Source organism: Salminus brasiliensis, chromosome 19, assembly GCF_030463535.1.
Source record: "Salminus brasiliensis chromosome 19, fSalBra1.hap2, whole genome shotgun sequence".
NCBI classification, from domain to species: domain Eukaryota; kingdom Metazoa; phylum Chordata; class Actinopteri; order Characiformes; family Bryconidae; genus Salminus; species Salminus brasiliensis.
This window is the reverse complement of record NC_132896.1, coordinates 25,792,625-25,802,249: the sequence shown is the minus strand read 5'-3', so window position 1 is coordinate 25,802,249 and position 9,625 is coordinate 25,792,625. Positions and strand designations below refer to the sequence as shown.

The 9,625-nt window shown below is 41.4% G+C and overlaps 1 protein-coding gene across 1 annotated transcript in view; it reads left to right on the top strand.

Moving 5' to 3' along the window:
• Positions 1-2,294: 2,294 nt before the first annotated feature.
• pls3 (plastin 3 (T isoform)) overlaps positions 2,295-9,625 on the top strand; it is a 30,673-nt gene continuing 23,342 nt past the window's right edge. The window contains exon 1 of the mRNA XM_072663392.1: positions 2,295-2,343. The gene's annotated coding sequence lies outside the window, so the exon portion shown is untranslated. The remainder of the gene's footprint in view (positions 2,344-9,625) is intronic.

The window sequence follows — 9,625 nt, the reverse complement described above, 5'->3', positions numbered from 1 at the left end:
CTGATGTTTTGGAGATGCTCTGGCCGAGTCATCCAGCCTTCACAATTTGACCCTTCTTAGAGTTCCTTATGCTTGACCAATTTTTCTCACCTTCAACAACTGGCTGTTCCTTTGCTGCCTAATATAGCCCACCCCTTGACAGAGGCCACTGTTGATGGGCTCTTATTAAAATGATCAATATTTTTCACTTTAGCTGCATTTGTATTTGTAATGTTCTCAAATGTTACTACTTTATATGATTAAAATCCAGGCCTGAACAAAAACGTTTTCATGTATTTCATGTGCGACTGGACTTCCTATTTCACCTTCTGCTTCTGTAGCAAGCAGGGCATGTTTGCTCAGTCTGACCTGATCGTAAGAGCCTGACAAAGACCGAACCATTCCCAGGACAAACTGTTCTGTTTTTGGTTCATTCTCATGAGTCCTTTATTACCCCAAATTGCATCATATTTAGTGCCCCTCAATTAAAACATGGGTGGTCCCGCCATGTTCCTGTGTGAATGACATCAGTCGCTATTTAGGGAGAGTGACTGAGAAACGATAAGATACTAGAGCTGGGCAATGTACGCATATTCCTCGTGAAATGAAGAAACTAATTCCCTGTGTCTGAACATACTTGGCCAACAAATCTGATTCTGATATTCACTCACTAATATTCTCTTATAAGTAATTATGACTGTGGTGCATATTAAAAAAAAATGCTCATATGTGTTAAGTATATCAAGGTAAGAAGCTAGAGCTGCTCCTACACCCCCCCCCCCACCCCCACACATTACCACAGCTGTTAGAACACAGACGGAAGAAACTGAGCCTAAGCTAGCGTACTTAATGGCTGTCTGAAGATCAGCAGATGTTGTAAGAGAGATATACACCCGTGTTTTTGTTGGTAGCTGGTTTCAAATGGTTTCGGATGGTCTAAGCTGGTCTTTCAGGGAAGCCAGGTGAAAACAGATTGGTCAACTGGTTAAGCTGATTGAAAGCTTGGTCAAGTTTGTCATGTTGATTGAAAGCCTGGATTAGTAGATCATGCTGCTCCACACACACATTACCACTACTATTAGGACACGGAAGGGAGAAATGGATGCTAGTCTGGGCTGCCTAATGTTTCTCTGAAGATCAGTAGATGTTGTAAGAGAGATTTACAACCAGCTTGGTCAAGCTAGTCGTGCTGATTGAAAGCTTGGACGAGCAGGTCACGCTGGTTCACAACTTGCTCGGCCTGTGCTAATACAGCAGGACACAAAATAAAGAAAGGTTAAATTTACCACAATATGAGAACATATGTAACATCACTGGTCTCAATGTAATGAAAACAACATGGCAAAAAAGGCAACCTTCTTCATAAGTTGCCATATATAGTAAAAATTAGATAGGACAGTCTTGCTTTTACAGACTGCTTTTTAGTATTCAAATCCCTGAATGCGACAGGAAAAGAGACCTATTCAGGAACTGCTGCATCTGGCGGGCTTTCTAATAATATCACTCAAGGCAAGTGGATTGCTCATTAAATCTTCAAAAAGTACAGAAATCATGATTATCCAGTCTTATTCCAAGACAATCTAGTGACCTGAATAACTGAAAATCTCCATGGACACCCTGGCAGGCTAGGTTTTCATGCTGTAATAACACAGGCTACAGACAAGCAAGCACATCCGCCATATCTGTTAGTAAACCCAGACACAGCCCATGTGTCTCTGCTTCTTGATTAGAGCTTTAAGAACAGCCCTCATCCCACACCTTGATGGCTGTTTCTTGCAGTCTTGGGAAATGAACCCTTAATTACAAGCCAAACCGAGCACCATGGTCAGAAAAAGGCAGTGGCTGGTGCATATTAGTGGAATGAGTAGGAACACCAGGCCTATATTTAGATAAGCAGCTTTCTGCAAGGACATCTATTCGAAGTGAATCACTGAGAACGGTGCAGCAGTAGTGGTACACTTCTGGTCCAAATGGGACGTTTTAAGACCAAATTCTAAATAAAGAATAAATATAAATAAATATAAAGAAACTATAGCTGGAGTGTGTAACACCTCCGCACATTCTTCAACAGCAGGCAAAAAGACGAGGCCATCTCTGAAGTACACGACTTTCTCACCTGTTACTGCCCATGCGAATATTATATAAAGTGGGCGTGGAGGGACGGTGATATTCGGGTTATTAGTGACAGGACATTTAACCAATCATGTTGAGGACACCTTTGAGAGGTGTTCGTTAGTTTGGACCAATGGGAGTGCGAGTGGGCGGAGACTGCGCGCTGATTTTCCCCGCTGGAGGCGGGCCTTAGGGATGTGAGCGAGGGAGTGGGGACGCCAGCAGGGCAACGGAAAGAGTGGGACTGAACGAGTAAGTTGGCTGGAAAATAACTCCTATTAATGCTTTCTTCTCAATTAAGATGCTATTCTTGCGTTTTGGGTGGTCGTGTGTACCCCGTGGTGTTATTCTACGTGCAGTGAATGATGTTTTTGGCGTCTTTGGCACGACAGAGGGTTGAATACTCCCCTCGGTGTGTAGCTAAAGTTGCTAGCAGCAACATCTCCAGGATTGCCTCGCTTCACTCAGCTTGGGTTTCACTGATGTGCTCGAGCTAAACACCTACGGCACCTTTCCAAGTTTTGGACGGTTTTTAATTTACTATGAAAAAAAATAAAAATATTTAGCTAATAGTGTTCTTGACAGTTTTCTTAAAGTTATTTTAGCTCCCTGTCAAACCTGTTTAGCTACCGTGGGCACTGGCATTCATTCGGTCCAAGGCGTTTGTGCTTTCTCTAGCTCTATCTAGGATAACTACGTGTAAAAGACATACAGTACAGCTCACAGGTAATAGACCGTTTTTCGACCATAAATCTAACGTTAGTTATGTATTTAATTGGTTGAAATGCTCGTCCACTCTTAATATTGCAGTAAAGTTAGCAATTTATATTAATTAAGTGCATTATAATGCAGCAATTACCAGTTTACCTCAACTCCCCCTTCTGCAGTACTCGGTTCTAACACGGTGTGATACAGCCTGTGATCTCACTACGTAATAGATCCTTAAAAGCCACATGATGACGTACAGTGTCTATGCCCTCTCTGATAAATGATGTAAATGGTCTGTTTCTAATGTTACGTCATATTGTTTGGGGAGTAGTTGGGTAATAATTTTCAGGCTTAGCCTTTAATTTACTTTGCTGGCCTTATCAACTTGTTAAATCTGACTTATTTACATTGACCAAATCTGATTTGTACAGTCAGACTGTTGTTATATTTTCCTGGACATCATAGTGTGTGTTTTTTTTTTTTTTTTTTTTTATAGTAACAATGCACATTCAAGTGTGCAGACATGGGAGGGGAAGGTAAATCGGTTAAGTTTACGAGCTTAGATGATGTGTGCCGTTACTTAGCTATCAACTTTAACTGACTAGCAGAATGATCCCTTCTGTGTTGCACACCAGGACTGCACTTGTATGCGATTGCAAGAACCCTGTGTTTCCCTACTTCAGGGCCAGCTCAGATCATATACAAGGTGATGGTTGTTCTTACCTTACAGTTACAGGACCACCACTTTGGTCTGAATGAGGCATTTATTTTAGACCTTAGTCATGAGCCTCCATAATAGGTTAAGATAATAGTTGCCAGCTTCCACAAGAAACTCTGTTCTGAAATCCTAAAGACCTACTTCCCTTCAGCTTGGGAAAATAATGATGAATTATGGACACACTTCCACTGTGTAACATGCCTTGTACAAAAAGAAACAGGCCTCTGTCCTGGGTTGCTCGAGTTGCTCAACGCTTCAGACACGGTCCATGAAAGCGAGGCTGTTCTCCTCTCGGATTCCTTGGCTAGATAGGAATGTCTGGTTTTGGCTTTTCTTTGGATTGCAACCACAGGAGTGTGACGAACAGGCTTTTTATAAATGTACCTCCAAGAAGGAAAGCGAAGGAACCAGACATGGTGTAGGCTGACATCACAGTGATTTTAGCTGTACGGTGCTTTAAGTCTGATTCTTCTACTGGGCTTCGATGGCCTCTGAAGCTCAGTTCTGCGGTCGTCCCAGATTCCTCTCGTGTTCCTGGGTGTTGTTTTAGCAAGTTCTTTTTTTTTTTTTTTTTTTTTTTTTTGCATGACTGATCTGTTGGGAAGACCTTATGACTGTAATTGCTGTATGGTCATAACGCTTCTTGCATGTTCATGTGGTGTCAAGGTTTGGCCTCTGAACAACTGGATCGGGCTCACAACCTTGTTTACCAGCGCAGTGGTTTTGCAGCTATCTGTCTTTCTCACTCTCAAAGTATCCCTTTCTCATTCTCCCAAAGAACTTGTCCTTGATGAGTAGCAGTTATCATGTGCTCATGTTTCCAAAACATGTTGTAGTTATCACTGTCGTTGCAGAAGACCATGTGGTCAGGGTGTTGTTTGGCTGGGATTGTGTTAGCAAGACAATAAACTAGGTCTGTGGGAGGTTGATTGTCAGCAACTTTTTTTTTTTGACAGTGGTTCTGGTAGAGACTGCACGGTTCTGCTTTTTTTTTCTTTTACCAGTATTGAAACTTTTAGTGTCCGCTGATACTGATCTGAAAATGTTCCTTATAAAACAACAAAGCTTTGAAATAGCTTCAACATAAGCATCTTAAAGTACAACTCAGGCACTACTACTATTACTGCTACTGCTACCACCATCCCACAAGAATAAGCACAGCTAACCGAGCGTCACACAGTGCTGGCAATTGTAGGCTAGATTTGTTAAATTTGTAAAAGCTTAATGAAAACGGGCCGTGTTGTTATCACTGTTGTTGCATAAGACCATGTGGTCAGAGTGTTGTTTAGATAAATACGATTTATGATCCTTTTCAGGTGTTAATTCAAACTTCAGGTTCAAATCAGGCCATTAAATCTGATTTAATTTTCACGTTACAAGTGACCGGATCAGACTTGCACAGTTGAGACTGTAGTTCCAGTTGCCTGTCCATTCAATGTGGTTTCTATTGTGACAATACACATGCCAGTGTGCCGACAAGGGAGGGGCATGCAAATCCATTGCGTTTATGAGTTTAGATGGTATTGTGTGTGCCGTTATTTTTCAACTACACCTCGCTAACAGAACGATCACTCTGTATTTCACAGCAGTGCTGCACCTGTCCACTACAACATAAACAGAACAGGACAATAATGCGAGCTGACGTGGTCCGCAGATAATGTTAATCCTTTTCATTTTCTATGGTCTGCAGGTTAATGTATTGTTTGTAATGTCATTTGTTTGTGAAGTGCGCCAAAAAAAAAGCATCCTTTAACCTGACCAATTTGAACCCGGCTGCGGGTGTGGTATAATTTTAATGAGGCTGCTTGTGACGTGCAAAACACACACAATCCAATCAGACCAGTCAAACTAGGTTGCATGTATAGAAATCTGGTTTGAAACCACATATAGATTCGTAAAACCATTTTTAGGGGTGTGGGGAAAACGGATAATACAGAGAAGCCTGCTACAGTCCCCTTAAGGTTCTTCTGTTTTCTTTTACTGTTTCAATTGCTGTAAATTAGACCATGGCTAACATGGCTGTCCTGCTTCATAGTTTATTTCGGGTTTTGACAGAAGTAACCAGGAAAACTTGACGCATTCCTTTTCAGCTGAAGAGCAGGAGTCTGTGGAAGCTTAATGCGTTTCAGTTTCCTTAGCCTTGTATTGCTCTATGGAAATAATTTCAGTGAGTAGTGTGACTTGTCATTTTATAACTGTGGCTGGGTGTGTGTATAAGCATGCTTTTATACAGACTTTTCATTTCACATGGTTATATGCCCTTTGTTTCCCTAGTGGTCAGACAGTTAAATCTTATTTTCCGCCACTACTGTGTCTGATACAGTCTCGCCTAGAGTCTTGTCGGCTCGAGATTTGGGAAGTCGCAAACATTGTCGCTGGCTCAATCTCCCCAGACCCAACCTTGCCACATTTTCCCCTCATAAAAGCCTCTGGTTTGAAGCAGTTACACTTCCAGCTCACCCTGAGTCACCATCAACATCACCAAGGTCTCTGTTTAAATAGGGACTAACAATCCCTTTTGATGCTCGTCATATATAATGCTGTTTTGTTATACTGCTGTAGAGCAATTACCTGAGCTTCACCATAAGCATTTCAATGCATAAATGTCCTGATGTGCTCAAATATTTGGCCATATGTTAAAAAAGAAAGTGGAAAGACACAATACACTACACAATCGTCTTTGACAAAGGTGCGAGAGAATGGAAGCTGGCCTGACTTAATTAAGCCAAACCAGCATGTCCATCTCTGCCTCCTGCTTCATTCATTCTTCATTCATCTTGTGTTCACTATGAACTGGCAGAGACAAAATGCTGTTGTTTACATCAGCTACTTACATTCTGTTGTTTGCAGCATAGCTAGACATGAAGTGTGCCTTGCGTTAGGCACCTGCTGCAGGATAGCTCCATGTGCAATTTGTTTTAGCTGCCTCCCACAATTTCTGTCTATTGTTAATAAACATTGTGTGATTTGTGCTAAGCTCATACAGAGGTCAAGAAGACATAGAGCGCTAATGCAAGCACTGGGTGCTCTATGCCAGTCCTTTTTAGAAGCACGACAGTGCAGTTAGCCAGCTAGCTAGCTAGCTATAGCTTAGTGATCTTATTGAATGTGTTATATAGGCATTAAAGTGAAATCCTGAGTTTGTGTAAATGAGCTGCAGAATGAAGCTCCTATCACTGAAATTATGGTTAAACAGCTTCTACATCTAGCCTTGTTGACCATTGCCACTTGGGCTGGGTTGTCATATGTGTATGCACATAATATTTACTATACAACAACATTCGAGTTGACTGAGACTTAAATGGCGTAAATATGCTGTTACAGGGAAGGTTGACAATCCGCTCTCCAGCCAAAACATTTCCAACGTCTTGGCACCCAGTTGTTCTGGAATGTTCCAGAAATCTTCTATTGGAAAACGTCTATGAGCAAAAATGTTAACCTGACCTTAAAGCTTGGAAAGTACCTTTTTAGAGATTGGCCATATAAGGAATTCTTGCACACCTGTGTGGTTTTACCAAGATGATTTTTTTGGAATGCTGTGACTTTCTTTTCAGGTATTCATGACATGTTGATGTCCACTTTTGGGTAAGGGCAACACACAAGTCTTGCCTGCTGCAGAGATTCACTTTGAATGATCTGCATGTGTTTCAGTCTCTCTTTACAAAAACAGCAGCTTTCCAATCACATCAACCCACTTTCACATGATTTATTAAGAGTGTGTTTATGTGAGTCTTCAACGCGCTTTGGTCGTTTATTTTAACCGTATGATCTGTGACTTGTTATTGGAGATGCAAGACCAAGCAAGTTTGTGCTGGAGCATTCCATGGCAATTTCTGCCTTTTGAGTTTTGCCTGCTTGAGGGAATGTGTTCCTGTGGATTGTGAAAGTGAGGTGTGACTGATGGCCCACTGAATTTTCTCCATTGCTGTAATAGTATTGGTGACTGAAAACTGCAAGTCTCTGTTTGGCTCATCATATGTGGTCTGATGTTTAGGCTGTCTGTGTACTGCTGGATGTTGGCCATAACAACTGATCTGACCCCAATTTGTTGGCTATGCAACATTGTACAGGGTTACTTCAGAGCCTGCGCAGGCTTTTCAGTGTCGCTGAATTTTTGGATTGGTTGGATATACTGTGTTGTTCTATGGCTAGTTCCAAAATACGTATAGTAGAAAACATTGCACTTCATTATAAACATCACAAACTACTCTCATGCATGCTTTGCTGCTTAAAAATATTATAACCTAGAGTTATGTAATAGAATACTGGGGTAAATATTTTGGGGGTGGAGGGTCAATGGAACATACCACTGAAAACTACTGATTTTCCCATGCTTTAAAAAATTCTGCTCACTATCACACAAAGTAGTATGCCTCCAGCGCTACATTACATTTGGTTAAAGTATACATCTTCTTGTTGATTTCCTTCTTTGTGGTTAACCAGAGATCCATTCAAATGCATGAAATCAATGGATGTTAACAGTGTTGCAGATATGGCTGAGCTATTAAAGAATGTAGCAGAGGAACGGCAAATCATTCGCAAAGATTTTATTTTGGGGACAGAAAACGTATGCAATGTAATTTTTATTTATTTATCTTATTTACTTTTTTTGCTGAACTGGGTAGATTTCGATTGTTTAAATTCCTGCCAACACAGTCCCACTGCAAAACCTTCTAGTTGACTTGCCATGTCTCTTCCATTTGTATTATTGATAATGGATATGTATATATGTTCATTAGTAAATTGTAGTAAGTAAAAAATAAGAACATATTTTTCTGATCATGTTGTGCATATTGAACACTGACAAACTGAATATTTCTCTACAAAAGGCTTGGTTATTGCAATTTAACTGGTTGCAATGCTTCAGAATCATACATCTAAGTAAAACTAAGAGTTTCTGATGTCTAAGAGTTGCAAATCACAAAGACATGTAGGTGAAGGCATTCATGCTCACACATGGCTTTTTGCAACTATATTTGTACAACTTTAATGGTGTTCATCACAACAATTCTGTAAATGATAACTGTGGTCTAAATTTGCCTAAACTTGCAAGGCAGCTGACTGTGTTGATGGCATGTGCAAAACCTAAACAGTTGCCCCATGTTTCTCCGGGAGATTCCATGCTGCGTTTATGAGGCCTGGGGGGTTGGTGAAAGTTAACACCTGTTGTGATGTTTGCTCAAAGCCTTGCTTTTAGGTCCTTGCTTCCACACACACGATCTTCACAACTGTTCCACAGGCACCAAGTGTGTGCGAGCGCTGAATGACAGCAGTGCAAAGACTGTGGCCTGGCCTGGGATTCCACTGTGCAGCAGTGCTCAGCTTGGTGCTTCCATATGTTTCGCAATGCATTTTTCCACACCACTACCAGATCTTTGAGGGCTTTGTTCCTCATATACAAGATGGGACTTGCTGAACAGGTGATCAGTCTCGTGTGGTAACCTGAGCTTCAGGAATGTCCGTCTCGTAGCAGTTTGCTTGGGGTGTTGGCAGCGTTAACACCTTAAATCCCAAAGATTTTGTTTTAGATTTGCTCCTAGGTTGTCTTAAAATGGGTGCTGTTGGCAGGGCTGACCACTTGGTTGTTTTTGTGTTGTTCCTCACGCTAAATGTTTCCTGAGCAAAGCAGAGAGTACATTGTTCGGCACCAGCGCACAGCCCTCCCCATCTCGGTTTTTGGTAATGGTTTTACCATTGCTGAAAAAGCAGCAGTGATGACAATGACACATGTCGTGTGTTCATGTAATGCTTGTGGTATTCTCTCTACATGGTTTATAAGATCTAGAAGAGGACTATGTTCCAATGATCCAATAATATTTGGATGTTCAGTTGGGATGTGGCTTGACTTGGTGGTTTATGAACCTTTTAAATCAAGATGACAGTCCTCTTTACTTTCTGAATGCTCCTCCACCAACAGGCCAGGGCCATCCCTCCAGAGCACAAACAAGTTTGAATCCAAACCCGTGACGTGAGGTACGAAGCCGGTCTTGCTCCCTTACTCTTTGTTCCTGGTGCTCTCCATATGCTTGTCGCCCAGTACATCTGGAATAGTGTGAGAGAGAGAGAGAGAGGCACTGGTAAAGAACACACAAACCTTTTTCTCCCTTG